The 22,793-nt window shown below is 38.8% G+C and overlaps 1 protein-coding gene across 6 annotated transcripts in view; it reads left to right on the top strand.

Annotated features, from left to right (window-relative positions):
- Nucleotides 1-1,601: 1,601 nt before the first annotated feature.
- LOC128861177 (transcriptional repressor p66-beta) overlaps nucleotides 1,602-22,793 on the top strand; it is a 68,427-nt gene continuing 47,235 nt past the window's right edge. For 2 of the 6 annotated variants that reach the window (XM_054099106.1, XM_054099103.1), the window contains exons 1-2: nucleotides 1,603-1,819; nucleotides 1,878-1,923. The gene's annotated coding sequence lies outside the window, so the exon portion shown is untranslated. Of the gene's footprint in view, nucleotides 1,924-22,793 lie in introns of all 6 variants that reach the window. The other 4 variants (XM_054099104.1, XM_054099107.1, XM_054099108.1 and 1 more) reach the window with 3 other exon arrangements.

A 22,793-nucleotide genomic window follows, 5' to 3' on the forward strand; every position in this document is an offset into this window, starting at 1 on the left:
GGAACCCATTTAAGTACAAGTCTGTTCTGTCTTGCGACAGAATTGAGCTTCTTCTTACATTCTTGAACAATCTTTGAGGTTTGCTTCGCGTTCTCCAGGGCCTTCAGTGCAGCCTGACTGTCACTGAAAACTCCAATCTGTTTCCCGCTCCATCTCCTTTTGATTATCCAGTCGGCTACTTTCAGGATGGCAAAAACTTCCGTTTGGAAAACAATTGCCATCTCCCCCATAGCATAGCTATACTTATTACTATCGTTTAATTAACATTCGGCTCCAGACCTTATTTCATTCTTGGACCCATCGGTAAAGAAAATATCCGTGAAACCTCCCTGCATGCATTCTGGATTGCTCCATTCCTCACGTAATGGAAATCTGACATGAAGTTTTCTTCCAAATGAAACTGTGGGTATCAGGTCGTCTTTAGGTGCAAAACAGTGGATACTGCTCAGATAGCAACTTAAGGATTTCTCTGTGGCCCGAAGTTCCGTCTTCGTGCCAGAAACCATATTCATGGAGTCTACACTTTGCTTTTATTGCTTCCTGTTGTATCTTAAGATCCAGGGGAAGCAAATCAAGCATAGCATTTAGGGCATCACCAGAGGTTGTACTCATGACACCCGTGATGCATAAACATACACTTCTTTGCAGCCTGTATAGTTCCCGGATTGTGGACTTAAGCATGCTCCGTCGCCACCAGACCACAGAAGCGTAAGTGATGATTGGTCTGATAAGTGCTGTGTATATCCATAAGACCACAGCAGGTTTCAGACCCCATGTTTTATCAAAGGCTCTACGGCATTGCTGAAAAATCCTCAATGCGCGATTCACCTTCAATGAAACATGTGTCTTCCAAGTCAGCTTCTTTTCCAAGATTATATATATATATACATTACCTTTCGGAATTCACAGAGAGAACGTTGGTTCGAATCTCAGTGAAACACCAAAATTAAGAAAAACATTTTTCTAATAGCGGATTCACGCGCCAACCCATTCGGCTACGGCGGCCGCCAAGATTACTCCTAGATATTTAACTTCATCGGAAAGTCATGTGCTTAATAACTACCGTAATTTCTAGATCCGACAATTCGTATATTGTGGCAAGTTCTGTCTCGTCATGTGCTGTCGTCGTCAAGACGAATTAATGCTTTTGTTTGGGTAACTCATTCACTCGTTATTGCTGCCAGTCCAGTCGGAGAAATTTTGTCCCATTTTTAATATGAAATTGTTGAATTTAAATATTGCTAGAATTAGTGCTGATTTCCTCACTTGTTTTTTTAATTTCGAAGTAGATACCAATTTCGTCATCATCATCAATGTCGTGCGATGAAAAGTTTATTATTGTCATAATGACGGTTGTGTTCCCGATTTTCGAGTGTAGTTAAGAATTATAAATATCCAATAGTTTGTTGAGGAAAATGCAGCCAGAAGTAAATTCGTGCTGTCTAAAGCTTTCAAAGCGTAAATTTACATTCGAGCTCTTCATTCTTATTAACAGAACACGTTTTTATTTGTATTTGGTATGATGTAAATCCGGATTTACTGTAAATGGTTTCTTTTTTAGTAACTATTATTTTTTTGGTGGATTGTATTTGTGGACCATGTCCACACACATATACAATTTTTTTGTGTGAATTGTACGGTTGAATAAATAAAGTTGAGCAAAATATAGATTCGGAGAGTTTTCATTTCATTAAGAATTTTGATTGTATAAACTGAAGTGTTATAAAAAATCTCGTTAGGTGCGAGGTATAAAAAAACTTGGGGTTATTACCGATTTTTTGATGTTCTAGGAAATTACATTGGAGTGTCGCAAATAAGAGTGAGTTACAATTAATTACAAAGTGGCAACAAACGGAAATTAACTAAATTACAAATAGGCTTGGGGACAAGTGTTCATGGTCAAATATAATAATCTTATCTAAGGTAATTTGAAAATAATATAAAACATGGATGAGCTAATTATAACTTACATTGAACTAAATAATGTTATGTGCATATAGAACGGCCTTATTCCACAATATTCCAATTCTTTTTCTGTTTTTTTATGATGGTTTACAAATGTGTTTAAAGCGATAATAACAATCTGGTGAGTAAGTTGTCGTCCAGACTTGTCTATTGTGCTGATTTATATCAAAAAGAAAATTAATTGGCAATTCCACGTTTGTTCTTTAATTTCATTAATTTATTAAAAGTTAAAAAAATCGTAGTGTATAATTTCTATCCAATACTCGTTCGAGTCAACAGATCTTTATTGAATCCACATTTATTAAAAGCATATTTTGTTGTACCTCATTTTGTAATCAAATTGCCAGAAAAAGTATCCGTACACAAAGAAATGAAAGCAATATTTTAAGAAATTCATTGTAAAAAAAACCAAAACATTTTAAGAAATGTTTAGTCAGTAATTTTTCCACAAAAAAACCAAAAAAAATTATTGAAAATCAACAATATTTTACAAAACTAAGAACATAGCGTTAAGGGGTTATACGCAGTTATGAAGCAAATAAAAGACGGGTTGTCAAGGATTTATCCAGAAGAAACTTCAGAATATTTTAATTTGAAAATTTTTGGCGGTTATAAAAGCATCCTTCAAGAACGTAACGAAATTTTTTATTTATGAAAATGTTGAATTAGAGCGCGCTGCAGGCGATTTCTGGAACCTCCTTTAAAAAAAGACGATTTACGGTGTACATCGTAACTCAGGATTGGATTATCTGAAATCAAAAAACCAAACAAATTTTGTTAATATATTAGATTATCTAGTAATTAATCGTTCGGCTAATCAAAATAGTGAATTTTCACAAAATGGCAGCTTTTAAAAGAAATGATTTCGATTTTTACGTTAAAATTTGGCCGTAAATTGATTATAAAATGGAAAATAAGTATCAGATTTACAAAAGGAACGATTAATTACTAGAAAATGTATCTTTAAAGATTGAGTTAAAACGGTTGACCGATCAAACAAGCCGTTTTCGAGATATCGTGTACACCGACTTGAAAAATGCCGTTTTGAAAAAAAACAAGTTTAAAGTTTCAATACCTACCTTAAAACGTGCCGAGGCATCTCTACATATTTAGGTATAACTCCGAAAGTATTGCTTAGATCTACTTCAAATTTCGTGCGTATACTTTTGAATATATGTACATTACAAAAATGCAATAAAAAAAAATCGATTTTTTTGAAAGTCATAACTGCGTATAACCCCTTAATACATCATGTTTCGGTTCGACTAAAGCAAAATTCCAAGTCCTTGGTGATTCATCAAAATCAATCGGACAAGGGAAACTAGTTTTATAAATAGATAATCTTGTGCATGATCGAAGCTCTTTTTTCCAAATTAACAATATGGAAGCCTCAGGAAATGTTTTTCAGATTATCCAGAACAAAAAAGAACGTCAATTGTTTAAAAAAAATCGAAATTTTTCAAAAAAAAAAATCCTTTGATCAGGCGCGAGTTTTTTTATGTTTTTCAAAAGGAGTATAAATTTTATTGTTGTTGTTGTTTTAACAGCATAGTTAGCCCTGTCAGTGTAAGTATATCATCGGTCGTCTTCGTCTAGCTCATCTAAGGGTAGGCCCAGGAAACACGCTGTTTCGACAGGTTGGGTCCAGAGGGAGAGGGGGGTTAGATGAGTCTGATTAAGGGGGCATGTGAAGAGGTGGTTAGTGTCGAGCGGGGTACCTCCACATGCCTGACATGTGTTTGGTATGTCGGGGTCAATTCTGGATAAGTAGGAGTTTAACCTGCTACAATATCCAGAACGTAATTGTGCCAATGTTACACGAGTCTCACGGGGAAGCTGGAGCTCTTCATCTGCGATAGGTGGTGGTTGGACTCCGATTACGGCATTCACAGGACGGGAGTTCATGAAGGTGGTAACGGTCTCCCGGTGAATGTTTTGTCCTGGAGTTCGTCAGCGTAGTTGGAGGTGTCTTCTGACGTGCCTGGGAGGCGGCTCAGGCTCAATCAGGTGTCTGCAGGGGTGAAACCTGCGGTAACACCCCAGCAGGAACTGCTTGCTGAGCAATTTGTTGTGCTCCGCAACTGGGAGCATTTGCGCCTCGTTGTGTAGATGTTGGATGGGTGACATCAGGAGGCACCCGGTCGCTGTCCGAATGGCGGTATTTTGACATGTCTGAAGCTTTGTCCACTGCGAATCACTAGTTCCAGGCGACCAGACAGGCGCAGCATAGTTTAGAACCGGTCGGCCAATTGCCTTAAATGTCGAAAGCAACAGTTCTTTGTCTTTGCCCCAAGTGCTGCCGGCCAGCGATTTGAGGACCTTGTTGCGATTTTGGACTTTTGTGGCAATTGCGGTTGTATGCGCAGAGAAGGAGAGCAAGCTGTCGGAATTGGTGTGTCGTCGACTTTTACCTTAAGGGACAGCTTGACCTCCTTTGTCCAGGTGGTGAAAAGGGTCGCCGTGGACTTGGTGGGGGAAAGTTGGAGATTCCTCGCAGTGAAAAAGCGAGAAAGGTCGGTGAGGTAGTTGTTCACTTTGGAACACAGGCCATCGATGTCATTGTCCGACGCCATTATCGTGCAATCGTCAGCGTATGAGATCAGGGAAACTCCCGCTGGTGTTTGGGGAAGCTTCGAGATGTAGAAGTTAAAAAGCAAGGGTGAAAGGACACCACCCTGCGATACGCCTTGCTTAATCTTCTTAATCTTTCGATACGCCTTGCTTATTTGATCTTGAAAAATCACTGACGAGTGCCGACCACTCAGGTAGTTCGCGGACCACCTCTTCAGCCCTGGCGAGAGTGTCGACTGATAAATATCATCTAGTAGCGTGGAATGGCTGACTGTATCGAAAGCCTTCTTTAGGTCCAACGCTACTAGGACAGTCCTCTCGCAGGGGCGGTTTTGGTTAAGCCCGCGATTTATCTGGGCGTTTATGGCGGTGAGTGCTGTGGTGGTGCTGGGCACTCGTCGGAATTCGTGCTGATGTGGGGCTGGGGCCAGGTGTGTCGTGTAGAGTGGGAGTAGGAGGGCTTCAAGTGTCTTCACTACTGGGGAAAGGAGAGTTATCGGCCGATAAGACTCCCCTTGGTTGGCGGGTTTCCCAGGTTTCAATAGTGGGACCACTCTCGCTGCTTTCCACTTGTCAGGGATGATGAGAGTGGCCAGAGACAAATTGAAGACCCTTGTGAGGTATCCTACTCCCAGGGGTCCCAGATGCTTCAGCATCAGCGCGTTTAATCCGTCAGGGCCAATGGCTTTCGATGATTTCAACTTGTTGATGGCCCCCTGAACCTCATCACCGGAGAAAGTAAGTGGCGCACTGTCGTTCGTCAGTTTGTGCAGCCTTCTGGTAACACGACGTTTGGTTCGGTCGCCCGGAGGATGCAGTATGAACAGCCGGCTAAAATAGCTCGCGCATCTCTTCGGGTCCGACGAAGTACAACCGTTGAAGGTGATAGCCACCTTGTCGTTGTGCTTCGTCGGGTTCGACAGGGACCTAACGGTGGACCAGAGCTTACTCACCCGGGAGGTGAGGTTACAAGTCTTCAGGTGCTCAACCCATTTAGTCCGCTTATGTTGATTTACCAGTTGCCGGATCTCCAAATTGAGATCCCTTATGCGGGGATCCCCGGGATCGGCCTGGCGTAGGTGGTCACGCTCGTTCGCTAAACTGGCTGCTTCTGCTGGGAAATGAGGACGGATGTCCTTATAACTTCCAGCTGGGATGAAGCGAGCCGCAGCAGCTGTGAGCACCTTGCGGAATGCGCGTTCGCCCACGCGCACATCAGTGGGGATGGGAAGAGCGGCGAAGGTGTTCTCGGTGAATTCCGTGAAGCCGGCCCAATTAGCTTTTTTAAAGTTAAAATAGGACCGGTGATTCGCGGAAACAAAGTCTGCAGGTCTCTCAATCGAGACGATAATGGGCAAGTGGTCTGATGCAAGCGATAGCATAGGTCGCCACGTTATGCTATTTATCAGACCCGCGCTAGCTATTGTTAGGTCAGGCGAGCTGCTACAATTGGCCACTACCCTGGTGGGGGCGTCGTCGTTCACAGTGCTGAATGTCGAGTCGTCTATCTGCTCTGCCAATTGCTGTCCCCTACGATCATTTGACAGGCTTGAATGCCAAAGATCGTGATGCGCATTAAAGTCACCTACAACTAATCGGTTTTCACCTCTGATGAGCGCACCTATATCAGGGTGATATCCTGCCGGGCAGCAGGTGACAGGGGGTATGTATACGTTAAATATTTCGAGCTCGGAATCGCCTGACCGGACAGCTATGCCTTAACATTCTAAGGTGCTGTCCCTACGGTCGATTCCTTCATCGATGAGACGATACTGCACTGTGTGGTGGACTATAAACGCTAGGCCACCACCATTGTCTCGCTCGCGATCGTGTCTGTGCACGTTATAGCCATCCCTGGTGATCAGAGATGACCTAGCGTGCAAATTTGTTTCTTGGACCGCAGCTATTTTAATACTGTGCCGGCTCATAAAGTCAACTATCTCGTCGACCTTACTCGTAAGTCCGTTGCAGTTAAACTGGAGAAGCTTGAAGCTTCTCGGTGAGGCCTGTGTAATCCGGGGGGTGAGGGACGCGTGGGGTTGTCTACGTTGGACCTGCTGTGCAATCCACTGTGGTTGTTGCGGCCTGATGGTGGTGGGCGGCCGCGCCTCCGGGGGCGGTAGTGGGTGCAGAGCTCTGTAGCAGGGGGCAACGTAGGCAGTTGTCCACTCACGGGTGGTGCGCAGGCCGGAACATCTCCGAAAATGGCACCAGCCACTGCAGGAATTGCATTGGACTGATACCAGATTCCGAGGTATTACGGTCTGACACACGGAACAGACTGTACGGGGGACCAGGAGCTGCTGGTTTGTCCCCGAACTGGGGTTGGAGCAGGAAGGGATGGGAGGGGTTGAAGGGGAGTTGTGGTGCTCCGATAGGCTCCTCACCGTGGAGGTGTGGGTTGATGTGGCGGTTGGTAGTGCCGGCCTATCAGGGGGTGTAGTAGCCGTGGAGGCATCTGACGCCTGTTGGCGGGAGCAACACGTGGCCACATACCGTGTCTACCACTCCCTGTGCGACTTAAGGCCTGAGCAGGTCTTAAGGTGGCTCCACCCGTTGCACTTATTGCACCTAACCGAGGTGGAGTTCGGGTGAAGCCGTTGATGGCAGACGCAGCAGTAGAATACCTCTGGCCCAGGGTTGGATTCGACTCCAGCCCTGAGGAGAAGCATTTGGAGCAGGTTTGCTGCGAGAGTTTGCTCCTGTGACGTAAGGGGTAGGGTGATATACGATACACTAGACAGGGCTAGTGTACTGGGGCGGCAGCCCTTGATCGGGAAAAACCCGAGTCATTCCGGTAACGTAGAACCGGCTGTTTTCAGCTCCAGTGATCATCTGTTCAAAAAACATAGTTTTGTGAAAAACACATTTAAAGTTTTTGTTTTTGCCCGAGCGCCCTTTTTAATTGTTGAGTAATTTTTTTTTTTTTATTATGAATAAATTTTATTTGCAATCTATCAGTTGACTATCAGCAAATTTTTTAAATATAAGAATTATGACAGGAAAGATACCAGGCTATGACTTTACGAAGCATTGTTGGTGCTCCTTGGTATATAACTAACTTCGAAATTCACAAAGACTTAAATGTACCTAATGTTAGAAATGAAATCACCAAAACCTCTCGAAGATACCTAAACAGACTGTCGTACCATGAAAACTTACTAGCAAGAAATCTTCTACACAATAGCATGGATGTCAAACGCCTTAAAAAAATTCATATTTTGGATCTCCCAAACAGATTTGAGGAAACATATGTAATTGATTTGTAACGAATACAACTGTTTTACAATATATTGATTGGTCTCAATGGAGCGCAATCAATCCTGTCATAATTCTTATATTTAAAAAAAAATTTGTTGAATAATTCGAAAAGTATTTGTCGGATTCACTTCAAATTTTTAATTAAATTTTTTTGAAAATTCTGCCTTGGCAAAGGAAATTGAAATGTTTTTATATATTTGAGTAGCCGTAATTCGAGTATTATTTTTCACTTATTGCAATATGGTTCGTTTTTTACGTACGTTCAGCTTGCTATGTCAACCACAACGTGGTTTTGACACAATTGAACCAGTTGATTTGTATGTTTGCATAACATACTGCACAGAAAAGTGACTTCTTCCTATGATTTGCTCAATTTCGCTGAAAGATTTGCCTTCATTTCTAAGTTTGAGGATAATTTATCTCTCGTCAACACTTATTTCCTTAGTTTTGAGGGTCATCGCTATTTCGTGTACACAAAGACTTTAAATTAACCTGAAAGTAATGCAAAAATTTGAAATAAATCCTAAATCAATTACAACCACTGCATACTGCGAGGAATCCCTTTTTCCACGGTGTACGGAAATTTTTCTGCTTCGTTGAAGTGAAGTTTTTTTTAGTTTTGTTTTGAATAATTTCATTTTTAAGGATGTATAGAAATTACAGAAAAATTTCTGAGTAAACATTTCTCAGAAAAGTTTAAAATGTTTTAGTTTTTTTACAATGAATTTCTTAATATGTTGCTTTCATTTCTTTGTGTACGGATACGTTTTCTGGCAAGTGTATATCAATTTTAATGAAAGTATTCTTAACATTTCCCCTATTTCTTTAGTGTTTGAAAATATAATATAGTTCAGTGTAATTTATTTTTAGCTTTAGCTGATAAAATGATATTTTAACTGAACGTGGCGGTTTTTGAGTGGTAATCAATTCCAATGGTATCAATTTAACAATCTGTCTAATAGCGAAGCTTTTAAATGCTTCGAAACCCCCATTAAACATAAATGGATTGGTGTCGAAATTCTGTATGTACAAAATTCTAAAAACAAAATTCAGCTTTTTAAAATTCTGCTTTTTTTAAATTCTGCTTTCTAAAATTCTGCTTTCAAAATTCTGTATTAAAATATAATGTTAACAATGTTAAAGAGGTAATGTAATTATTTAATTTATTATTATTATTTTTTATTATAATTCGAGATATTAAATAAAAAATAATATTATAATAATAATAATTTTTTCTTCAGTTTCGATAGAATCCACAGTATTTTTGCGTAGAATTTTTTTTCGCGTGGGCGGCCTTCTGCCGCGCTTCAAAAAAATAACCCTCATCAGTCCGACTCCGGCTACGCAATCCACCGTATTTTTGCGTAGAACTCCTTTTCGCGTGAGCGGCCTTCGGCCGCGCCTCAAAAAAATAACTCTCATCAGTCCAACTCCGGCTACGCAATCCACCGTATTTTTGCGTAGAACTCCTTTTCGCGTGGGCGGCCTTCGGCCGCGCCTCAAAAAAATAACGCTCATCAGTCCAACTCCGGCTACGCAATCTACCGTATTTTTGCGTAGAACTCCTAAATCGCGAAACTTGAATAAAGCAAAATTTTTCGCATTAAACATGCAGAATTTTAAAAAAGCAGAATTTTAGAAAGCAGAATTTTAAAAAAGCAGAATTTTGAAAAGCAGAATTTTTTTGCAATTTACAGAATTTTGTCACCCAGAATTTTTTAATACAGAATAATGACACGCTCCCAACATAAATGTATTTCTGAAATACAGCTTTTTCGATTTACATCATGTATTTGTGAGTAATTTTACAGTTCGCTTAAATTATAAATATATATTGTATATAATTGGCACTTACACCCTTTTTGATCTTTTGGTCGAGCTCCTCCTCCCAGTTTTGGCCTACTTCTTGATGTTGCTCCTTAAATGGAGGGACCTACAGTTTAAAGCCGACTCAGGACGGCAGATATTTTTTATGAGTAGCTTTTTCATTTCAGAAATACACTCGGAGGTTTGTCATTGCCTGCCGGGGGCGACCGCTATTAGAAAAATCTTTTTCTTAATTTTGATGGTTCACCGAGATTCAAACCTACGGTCTCTTTGAATTCCGAACAGTAGTCACGCACCAACTCATTCGGCTATAGTTGCTACAAATTAGTGAAAGCAAAATAAAGTTCAATTCAGATAAAATATACAAATAGCCCATAAATCTGCGTATCTCTCCCAAATATTTTTAAATTGATTAAAACACAACATGAACTCATAGTTGAAGCACCTGGGACCTTTGGGAGTAGGATTTCTCACAAGGGTCTTCAATCTGTCCTTGGCCACTCTCATCATCCCTGACAAGTGGAAACCAGGAAGAGTGGTCCCACTACTGAAACCTGGGAAACCCGTCAACCAAGGGGAATCTTATCGTCCGATAACTCCTTTCCCCAGTATTGAAGACACTTGAAGCCCTCCTACTCCCACTCTTTACGAAACATCTGGTCCCAGCCCCACATCAGCTATCGAATGCATAGCACCACCACTGCACTCACCGTCATAAACGCCCAGATAAACCGCGGGCTTAACCAAAACCGCCCCTGCGAGAGGACTGTCCTAGTAGCGTTGAACCTGAAGACACAGTCACGCATTCCACGCTACTACAGACATTTATTAGTCGACACTCTCGCCAGGGCTGAAGAGGTGGTCCACGAACTACCTGAGCGATCGTCACTGGTCAGTGATTTTTCGTCACCATACATCTAAACAGAGGAAGATTAAGCAAGGTGTACCGCAATGTGGTGTCCTTTCTCCCTTGCTTTTCAGCTTCTATATCTCGAAACTCCCCCAGCCACCAGAGGGAGCCTCCCTGGTCTCATACGCTGACGACTGCACGATAATGGCGTCGGGCAATGACATCGATGGCCTGTGCTCCAAAGAGAACAACTACCTCACAGACCTTTCTCGCTTTTTCACTGCGAGGAATCGTCAACTTTCCCCCACTAAATCCACGGCGACCCTCTTTACCACCTGGACAAAGAAGGTCAAACTGCCTCTCAAGGTAAAAGTCGATGACACACCAATTGCGACGCTAAACAATCCCAAAATTTTTGGGTGTAACCTTCGACAGTTTGCTCTCCTTCTCTGCGCACACCGCAATTGCCACTTAAGTCCAAAATCGTAACAAATCGCAAACAACAAGGTCCTCAAATCGCTTGCCGGCAGCACTTGGGACAAAGAATTGTTGCTATCGACATTTAAGGCAATTGGCCGACCGGTTCTAAACAATGCTGCGCCTGTCTGGTCGTCTGGAACCAGTGACACGCAGTGGATAATGCTCCAGACATGCCAAAACACTGCCATTCGGTCAGCGACGGGCTGCCTCCTGATGTCCCCAATACAACACCTTCACAACGAGGCCAATATGCTAACTGTTAAGGAGCAAAACAAACTGCTCAACAAGCAGTTCCTGTTAGGGTGCTACCGTAGGTTTCACTCTTGCAGACACCTGCTTGAGCTAGAGCCGCCCCCGGGGCATGTCAGGAGACACCTACTACACTACGGCGACGAGATCCAGGGCAAAACAAACAGACAGTGTTTAGACAGACATTAAATAACATTCACTGGGAGACTGTTACCACTTTAATGAACTCTCGTCCAGTGAATACCGCAATCGGAGTCCAACCACCACCCATTGCAGCTTCCCCATGAGACACAGGTAGCCTGGCACAACTACAGGGTGGGCCATATAGCGTTTGCTTTTTGAACCACCTATTTTTTTGAGAATGGTAACACAAATGACATGTCAAATGTGTTCATAATTTACTTAAAGGTTTGACATTTACAAAATGGGACACTATACGCTTGAACAAAATTGGAATATAATGAAAACTTATTTCTAAAGTGGTGAGTCTTCTTCTTTTCTTCTGCTTTTCACATCGGTGGCTACGTCAATAAGCAAAATTGTCGGATTTTGGGTTCAGAAAATCCACACGTTACTGTAGAGAAGCAAATGCATCCACAACGAGTTATTGTTTAGTGCGGTTTTTGGTCTGGCGGCTTCATCGGGCCATTTTTTTTCGAAAATGAGCGAGGAGCCGCGGTTACAGTAAATGGCAAGCGTTACCGTGACATGCTCAACGAGTTGTTTCCAAAAATTGAAGAGGATGACATGGACGACATTTGGTTTCAACAGGACGGTGCAACGAAGATATCTGATCACGAAACTATTAGTATTCTAGTCAAAAATTACAAAGAAAGGCAAAATGAAACAAAGATTACACTGTGTGACAAAAAAAAAAAATTAAATATACTTTTATGGAGACCTAGCACAACTTATGGCTATAGAAAAACTAAAAACAATAGTATAGGAGAAATTTCCAATACACCCCCAAAATCTCATTTTATGGCCATAAAACCGTTTTTCAGTAGGTTGATGTGAAAAATCGCTCCTAACTTCGCCAATTTCCATCCGATTTCAAATTTGTTTTTTTTGTTCGAAAGAACAAAAACAAGCCTTTTTGACAGTGTGCTGACAATTTTTCTGAAATGACAACTGACGAGACTGTAGACGGAAGTATTTGGAATTTTTTTTATTTTTTCTCTATTTTTTCAACTTTGACATAATTTTTACGATACTATCCGATATTGAGGATTTTTTTTAGTACACTACTGTTATAGTAAATTTAATTTTGCGTCGAATGAGCTATATTTGACTGTAATTGAATTAATAGAGTTGTGTGGTGTTTTAAGATTTTTTCTTTTTTTTTACTACGAGATTTGGTATGGGTTTCGAGGCATGAAAATGATAACAAGTGTCATTATAAACACATAATATTTATTGTGCAGTGCAGCACTGTACGGTATGGTACGGTGCGGTACGGTGCAGTACACAACGGAACTGGTTCCAAACTTAAAAATGCATTGGAAACGGCCCTTTAGAGTTTAGTATGGTACGGTACACTTGTCATTCTCTTCATCAGTTTTGAATACTTCTCTGTAAGAAATTCGATCATCATCATTCATCTTAAGTCGTCATCAACTAAATTCCATTGTTTAGATCGAGAAGCGAGCGTTTCAGATTGTCTTCCCGATAGAAGTAAATCACGAGAAAGATCCTGAAAATCTGAATTTGATACAATGTGTCGTCCTGAAGACTTAGAACCAGACGGAAAGTACTCTTCATCATCAGGTTTATTGTTATCAGTTTGATCATCATCAGCAATGAATTGAACTTCCTTCAGTTCATGACCTGCAGTTGAGTCAATCATATCGTCCAAGACTACGGGGTTCTTAACAGTTGCAACATCAGCATACTTTATGAGTTTTATAATGATGACCGTTTACGTCCGTTTTACAAAAATAACAATCATCTGGTTTATGATAAGGCTGATGATGCCACATCATCGGAGAATATTGAGAAATTCGACTTTTCTGGCAACGTTTTGATTTATATCTCTTGAATTTCAATGAAACAAACAATAAAACTTTGACGTTTTAATAAGGTTAAATTATAATAACAAACTTCTTTTGTTAATCAATGTACAGTGTGAACTTTGGTACACTTGGGAGCTTTTTCATATTTCTATTGAAAAAAAAAAGTGCTATAATATGTCAGATATTTTCGTAAGTTCTAACCAGTTCTGTTGTATGCAGTACAGTGTACTCTTATGTATACATATACACTCCAATAAATATTACGTATCTATAATAACGCATCAAAACACGTCCTTATTCCCATTTAGCGTAAGTTATACCTACATACCAAATTAGTAAAAAAAAAAAAAAAATCTTAAAACTCACACAACTCTATTAATTTTAATTCAATTACAGTCAAATATAGCTCATTCGACGCAAAATTAAATTTACTATAACAGTAGTGTACTAAAAAAAATCCTCAATATCGGATAATATCGAAAAAATTATGTCAAAGTTGAAAAAATAGAGAAAAAAAAAAAAATTCCAAATACTTCCGTCTACAGTCTCGTCAGTTGTCATTTCAGAAAAATTGTTAACACACTGTCAAAAAGGCTTGTTTTTGTTCTTTCGAACTAAAAAAGCAAATTTGAAATCCGATGGAAATTGGCGAAGTTAGGAGTTATTCTTCACATCAACCTACTGAAAAACGGTTTTATGGCCATAAAATGAGATTTCGGGGGTGTATTGGAAATTTCTCCTATACCATTTCTCTTAGTTTTACTATACCTACAAGTTGAATTAGGTCTCCATAAAAGTATAATTCCACTGTCGCACAGTGTTATTAAATACTGTCATTATAAAAAAGATATTTTTGAACGTTTATGGAATATAAGTGATTATATTGATTACGGCACTAGTATTGATACTTATACAGAATTTTTTTGAAAGAAAAATAAAGAAAATATTTGATGCTATGACTGAAAGCAAAACAGTAAGAAATTTTACAAACTATGCTCCATGGTATAACCTGGAATTGAAAAATTTTAAATTAAAAAAAGTTAATTCTTTTAACAAAGCTGTGATAACAAATAATTTTGGAGACTGGAATAACTATAAATCAATTAGAAATAAGTATAAGCACCAAATTAATAGTACGAAAAATAAATATGTGCAATATAAAATAGCCTCGAATGGTGGTGATCAAAAGGGACTGTGGCGTGCAATAAAAAGTCTAGTTTTAGGGGACAATCGCAATGACATATATAGTCTGGTTATAAATGATGTAATAGAAAAAGATCAGAGTGTTATAGTGAACTATTTAAATAAGTTTTTCGTCGATAGTGTAATGGAGTTAAATAGATCTATTGTAAATGTACCATATTTGTCAAACATTTGTCCTGTTGAAAACAATTTTCGTTTCGAACTGCTAACGTTCAGAAATTTAAAAGATATCCCCAAAAGAATGAACAGAAAAAAAGACTTGTTTGGCCTTAGTGCAAAAATATTATTGGAAAATATCGATAATCTTGGAAATGAAATTCTGTAGTAAATAAGTCGATGACCGAAGGTTCATTCCCGAAAACTTTAAAAAATCAATAGTGATTCCAGTTCCAAAAGTGTCAAATCCAAAAACAGCTGTAGAATATAGACCAATAAATATGTTGCCAACTTTAGAAAAAGTAATTGAAAAGGTGATTAGTAAGCAGCTCACAAAATTCGTACAAGACAATAATATTATAATTCGGCAGCAATCTGGTTTTAGAAAGGGTCATTCTTGTGAGACGCCCTTAATTTGGATAATTCACGAATGGAAAAAGAGGATTGATGTTGGAGACAAAGTACTTGCGATATTCCTTGATTTTAAAAGAGCTTTTGAGACAATTGATCGCGGTATCCTTATTCAGAAATCGGAAGGCTATGGAGTCAGAGGTGTTGAAAAGAAATGGTTTGAATCCTATCTTTGTGGAAGATCGCAGCAAACAAAAATTATGGAATTTACTTCTCAAGAGGAACATGTAATATAGATATTGGAGTGCCTCAAGGTTCAACGTTAGGAGTGGATCTCTTTTTGCTATATATCAATGAAATAAATACGGTGTTAAAGTGGTGTAATATTGCTTTGTTTGCTGATGACACCTTGCTATACATAGCTGATAAAAATCTAAGTGATATCCATAACAAGGCACAAGAGGACTTGAAAAATCTAGAAATATGGCTGTGCATGAATAAATTAAAGCTAAATCCCGATAAAACTAAATTCATGGTTCTCAACTCGAATGAAAATATGCGATTACAAATTGGTTGTGAAAGCTTAGGTGAAGTTAGCACAATAAAATACTTAGGAGTCATAATCGACAAACAATTAAATTTCAATGAACATGCTGGCTATATATGCAATAAAATTAGTAAAAAGGTTGGATTTTTGAGCAGAATTAGAAAAAGACTGAGTTTTGATAATGCAGTAATGATTTTTAACACAATCATATTGCCACATTTTGATTACTGTGCAACTATTCTTTATAAGTGCAATAATGATATTAAAAAAAGACTTCAAGTTTTGCAAAATAAAGCAATGCGTGTAACAATCAAGTGCAATATATACACATCAACGTCTTCTATGTTACAAATGTTAATGTGGTTGAATGTAAAGCAACGTTTGGCGTTAAGAGTCCTAGTTTTTGTGTTCAATGTAAAGCACAGTATGTTTCCTGAGTACCTACAAGAAGGGCTCGTCTATGTCAGAGATATTCAACCTTATAATTTGAGAAGAGCAAATGACTTCAGATTAGGAAGATTTAATAAGAGAAGCACTCAGAATTCAATAATGTATAATGGCTTAAAATTATTCAACACTTTACCTGATTAATAAAAAATGAAAATAATTTGCTTCACTTTAGAAAACTTGTAGTGGATTTTATAAAATTAAATATAAATTAAATGAATTTGGAATTTTATATCATGTAAAATAATAATGTAAAATGAATTATAAATGTAAAAAGTTATTTATAACTAATAAAGAAATAATAATAATAATAATAATAATAATAATAATAATAATAATAATAATAATAATAATAATAATAATAATAATAATAATAATAATAATAATAATAATAATAATAATAATAATAATAATAATAATAATAATAATAATAATAATAATAATAATAACTTGTCACACTACCAAAGTTACACTCGAACTTTTGGCTACCGTTTTTGAAAACTGAATAATCAGCCGAAATTCCGATATCAATTGGCCGCCTCGGAGCTGTGATTTAAGCCCGTTGGACTATTTTTTGTGGGGAGCCGTTAAGGACAAATGCTATGCCAACCATCCAGAGACGATTGATGCTTTAAAACACGAAATCGAAGTTGCCATTCATGAAATTGGAGCACAAACAATCGAAAATGTGCTTACAAATTGAGTTGATCGAATGGCCTACTGTAAAGCTAGTCGTGGTAGTCATTTGAACGATATTATTTTTTTATTCATAAATGACAATGTTCGATCTTCAAAATAAAAAAAAAGTTTGAAAAAATATTGATTAGTATTTTTATTTTTATAGCCGATTCAAAAAACAAATTTTAGATGGCCCACCCATACATTCTGGATGTTGTAGCAGGTTAAACACCTACTTATCCAGAATTGACCCCGACATCCCAAACATATGTCCGGAATGTGAAGGCACTCCGCACGACACTAACCACCTCGTTTCCACGACAGTCGGTTCTACGTTACCGAAACGACCCGGATTTATATCCGGTCAAGGACTGTCACTCCAGCAGCATTCACCGTATGTAAGTATGGGGAATTTTTATGCTGCTACAACATCAACAACAACACTAACCACCTTTTTTCAAGCCCTTTAAAACCTACTCATCTAACACCCCTCTCACCCTGGACCCAACCTGACGAAACAGCATGTTTCCTGGGCTTACCTTTAGATGAGCCTGACGAAGATGACCGGTGATATACTCCACACTGACAGGACTTCTTTTACTGCTACAACAACAACAACCCTCCTTCCACATTACCCATATGGCCGTTTTTGATTTTGGCGGAATCTATTGACGGAGACTCAGGGTAACTTTTCTGGACTGCACACTGTGCTCATACCTGTGCTCATATTTTAGCACGACAGAGCCCTTTTACCCAAATCTTACGTTTCCACGACAGTCGGATCTACGTAACGGGAATGACCCGAACTTTTAACCGGCCAAGAATTGTCACTTCAGCAATAATACCCATTTATGCATAACATACTGCTACAACAGCAACAACTCAAAAAATCGACTTCAATTATTACTTCATGATAAGAGTTCTCCTTACCGTGAAGTTGCTACTTTTCCGTCCAATTTGCGAGGCATTGACTGTGGGGTATGCAGTTTTGGGAACCAGTTTAGGTCCCTTAGAGCTAATTCATTATAGTTAAACGGCTGCTGTGTATCTGGAGCGCCATTTTCAGTCTCAGCTCTTTGCTTTCTTCCACTTGGGTTCGTCTTCGTTTGCATCGTGGTGTACAGCAATTGCGTGCAGTATGTCCAGCCTCACTGCAGTTATAACACTATGTCCGAACTGCTGGGTCGGTCAATTGAGAAGACGACTCACGTATTATTCTTCTCAGGGTTTCTTCCAATGAGGTAGACTCTTCAACTTGAACCAAATGGACTTTGTACACTGGCTTGCTATTGTTGTTGTAGCAGTTTACTACCCTTAGCAATGCCTGGCACTTCATCTTTTCCATGAAGTTTGCAGTTTCCTTCGCATACGTTAAATGGGTTAAGAGCTCGATGTCTGTCTCATATTCCTGCAAGGTCTCATTTGTCTACTGTCTGCTACTCGTCAGTTCCATTTGTTGCCTTTTTTTTTGTTCAGAGGAGGTTAAAATCGAAAATGTCAGAAACATTATCAACGGTGCCGTGGTATGTGGGGTATGCTCCCACTAACCCTATAACATTCCTCCCCTTTCGGCTGATTCCATCCTGAGGTTGCTGAAAGCATTTTATCAAGGCAGAGCCGTGTTTGTGCCTTTTAGACACACCAGGTACCTGCGTCCAGGTTCCTCTCTTAATTGCTTATTGGGGTTATACGCTATCGATAGTCTACATTGGTTTACAATGGGACATCGGAAAATTGCAATATCATTACTCGATATCGGCTTGTCGGCTGTTTGCGTCCGTCTTGATACTTTACCTCATATGGTCGCGCTTGCCGTACGAGGTGTGTTCGTAAAGTATCGCGAATTTTGTGTTTTTTCAAAAATTATTTATTTATTCATTAATATCTATTTTGTCCCCTTCAAAGTAATCCCCATGAGATATTATGCACTTGTACCAATGTTTTTTCCAATCTTCGAGTCACTTCAAAAAATCATTTGTTTATCTTGTTCAGCTCTTTTGGTATGAATTTTGCGGCGACCCGTCTCATGCCCAAATCATTAAAAAAAATCGCATGGCACGAGCCAATCGATATGTCTAGGTCCTCAGCAACTTCTCTAACGGTGATTCGACGATTGGCAAATACCATCTTCTTCACTTCATCAATTTTTTCGTCTGTTGTTGAAGTGCTCGGGCGTCCAGCTTTTCGTCGTTCACATCTTCTCGGCCTTCTGAGAACAGTGTGCAGGTTCTTTGATCCATCTTCAGTTACCGCCTGATATTGCGGCGCTTTAACTCTATTAGGAGTCGTTCTTTCTGTGTTGGCCGAGCTCGGCGTTGGATTTTACTGCCTTTAATATGTAATGCTGTCAAATTTTTTTACAATTATAAAGGTAGATGCCTTGGTTTTATTGCTTGTGCCTTTTTATCCTTCTTCTGCCTGCGTACTTTCGTCCACTCCTGCTCCTTTTCCGTTGACCTTAACAATTGCTGTGGTTTCTGCACTGAGGCTGCAGCTCTCCTTTTTTGGCTTTGTGGGGTTGTAACACGGCTATCGGTTGTTGTTTGGACTTCCACCGTCTGTCGGTTAGGAACGGTATATGTTATTTTCTGGAATAGGGCTCGGTTTGCCTCTGTTGTGGATAAATTTTTGCGTTGCTTGGTAACTGTAAGTAGGTGTCCCCATTGGCGTTAGCGACAGCTGCATCGGTGCCTTCCGACTGCCGTTGTTGTAGCAGCATAAACATTCCCCCTACCTACATACGGGGAATGCTGCTGAGGTGACAGTCCTTGGCCGGATATAAATCCGGGTCGTTTCGGTAACGTAGAACCGACTGCCGTCGTTATGATCGTTGATCCGCCTATTACTATATTGCTTCGGTTATCTTTATGAGGAGGTTAATTCATCACAATCGAGCTTCTCCGAAAGATATTTGCCTGCTCATCTGGTGTTTGTTTTTGGTTTTGTGTTTGGCTAATATTTTCCATGCTGTGCGGTTCAAACTTAAGACCACTATCTCCGATTGTGTGTGTAGCTTCCTAAAGGCTCCATGATTATCTATGCAAGCAGCGAGGTCATGCAAAGGTTGACTCTAGCCCTTATGGGATCCATACGATAATTGAATGTATCTTAAGACTTGCCAAGGTTTTAATAGGACGGAGGAGATGGTGTTCCTTTCAGGGGAACATATCCTTGCCCAATTGCCTCAATTCCAAATCGTGTCCAGTATGCCGTAATCAGATTCTTACTGGTCTCGATCCTGATGCTGTCAGGAATTCGTTTTTAACAGCCGCTCCTATCATAGAGAACAGATGTTGACCAGGTAGCCGCCCACTATAAGTCAGTTGCTCCTGGTTTTTTTTTATTTTTATTATTTTTCACCATGCCACTGTGGGCCAGAAGACCAAAAAATTTGGCCAAAAGTCATTGAAAGATTTTTCAAAATGCAATATAGTATCATCATATAGATAAGTGAAAGTAGTTATTTTGTAAATGTTATAAGTTTTAATGAAATATTTAAGCTTGTATAATAAGTTAATATAAGTGTATGGCTTAAATGATCACCATATAGCTATTGTTCTAATCTGTCACTGTTTTACTGAAATGTAGTATTTGTCATTAATTATATTGCATTTTCTCATTAGTTGCAATCATGTATATTAGTATGTGAAAATAGTCAATAGCTGAAAAAATAAATCTGATGTTAGAAATATTGAGAATAATTGTGAAAAATTTTTTTTTTTTTTTAATACTTGTTAATACGCCGATTGAGCCTTGCGCAAAACTCCAGAAGCTATTAACAATTTCTTTACATTAACGTCTTCAGTAGTTCATGTGTAACAAGCTAAAGGTGCGGTTTGCTGCGGTTTTTCATTTTCTTTTAAAAAAAAATGAAGTTTTACTGATCTATGCGCGAGTTGACTGTATATCAATCATTTGCGAATAGGGTGTAAAAAGTTAACCAAGTATTAAGAGTCACACAATTTTAACTTATTTAATTCATAATGACTTCATTGAAGAAAAAAGAGGTTCTTCAAATTATGTTAGGTAATAATGACATGAATATAACCGTTGATTCAATTTTAACTAAAATTGGTATCAATAAATCAGATGTAGGTTGTAAAGGATTGGAACGCTTGAAAAATGCTTTACATAATATAGTTTAAAGTCAAAAAGAAATGCAAAATATCAGCATTGCAGTAGGAAAATAGCTGTCTTTGAGTCACAAAATTCAGAGTGGTTAGATTCTGAATTTACTATTCCTGACTTAGACCTCACAGCTAAAATAAGTAAGACTGAAATACTTAAAAGAGGTCTTCCATCGCTCGATTTTGCAGAAAAATCTATTAGATCGAAAAGACGAGAAGTGTCTAAAATCAGTGAAGAACATGATAATGATCGTCAGAAACTATTAATGGATACTAGTCATGCGGCACGAGTTTCAGGGGAAGCAGATTTGCGATCGGTACTTAACGAACTTTCAAAAAGCGAGGAACAGGCTAAGAAAATTAGAAAAATAATGACAACATCTTTTCCTACAATAGAAAAGAAAAGCCCAGAAGTGGCTTTAGCATTTCTTTTCGATAATTCTATGTCTAAACAAGTCTATCAGAATATGCGATTAGCGACCAAATCTAGTGGAGCAGACATTTGGCCTGCGTATAATGCGATTAGAGAAGCCAAAGAAAAGTTAAGACCGTCGAAAGAGTCAATTAAAATTTCTGAAACGTTAGCTGAAGTATCACTTCAAGAACTTTTAAACCACACGGTGAATAGAATAATAGAACTACAAAGAGAAGTTTTACACTGTCTTATTCAAAAAAATAAAATTACTGAGCTCAAAACTGTTCTGATGTGTTCTTGGGGATTTGATGGGAGTAGTGGGCATTCACCTTACAAACAAGGTTATGATAGTGTCAATGAGAAACAGACTCCTACAGATGAAAATCTGTTGGTTACTACACTTATCCCCTTAAGGTTATCAAGTGAAGTGGATGTAATTTTGTGGAATAATGTTATATCTCAATCTCTAAGATTTTGTTGCCCTATTCAAATTCGATACGCAAAGGAATCAACAGAAGTAATTCTGGGGCCATCGAAGAACAAATTCTAAGGCCATCGAAGAACAAATTCTGAAATTACAAGCCTTTGAAATTTTGATTGAAGGCTGTCGTCTTAAAGTACAATATACATTATTAATGACTTTAATTGGCGGTAAGGTATTAAATACGATCACCAACACGCCATCAATGAAAACGTGTGCTATCTGTCATGCTGTTCCTAAACAATTTAACGATCTATCTAATATAAAGAGTGTGAAATTTATGCCTCATGAGGAGTCACTGTTACATTGAATCAGCCCTTTGCATGCCTGGATAAGAATTTTCGAATTTTGCTTACATGTTTCTTATAAATTGGTTATCAAAAGATGGGATGCCAGAGGCGCTAAGAATAAAGAACAGGTAGCATTAAGAAAACAAGAGGAGCAATCAATTCTGTGGGAAAAAATGGGACTCAGAGTGGATAAACCAAAGCCTGGAGGAAGTGGTACCAGCAATGATGGAAACACAGCTCGCAGGGCATTTAAAGATAGTAAACTTTTGTCTGATTGCCTTGGTCTTAATCACGAATTGCTTCAACGTTTTAAGGTAATTTTAATTAGCCTCTCTTGTCATCTCCCTCTCGATTCAAGTCGATTTGAAGAATTTTGCACCTCTACTGCAAAACTGTATGTCTCGCTCTATTCGTGGTACCCTATGTCTCCAACGATTCACAAAATTCTTATTCATAGCGGAGAAATAATAAAAAACAGCATCTTACCGGTAGGTATGCTCGGAGAAGAAGCATCTGAAGCGAGAAATAAGGACTACAAAAAATTTGGACTCCAGCATAGTAGAAAGCATAGTAGGATGGCAAATTTGGAAGACTTGTTTTGTAGAGCTATGGACACCTCTGATCCTCTTTTATCGAGTTTACGTTTAAAAGAACGCCTTCAACAAAAAGTTCAATTATCTCTTCCTAAAGAAGTGCAACTTTTATTGAAAGAGGTTGAAGTAGATTCTAATCAATCAGGAAGTACCAATTACGTACAGGTAAGTGAAGAACTAGACGAATATGAAATTGAGGAAATTGATTTTACAGAAAAAATCTTATATTTAGATGACATAGAATTATCCGAGGAAGAAGACTCACAATCTGATGTAAATGACGATATTTG

The sequence above is a fragment of the Anastrepha ludens genome, chromosome 4 (genome assembly GCF_028408465.1).
Source record: "Anastrepha ludens isolate Willacy chromosome 4, idAnaLude1.1, whole genome shotgun sequence".
NCBI lineage: Eukaryota > Metazoa > Arthropoda > Insecta > Diptera > Tephritidae > Anastrepha > Anastrepha ludens.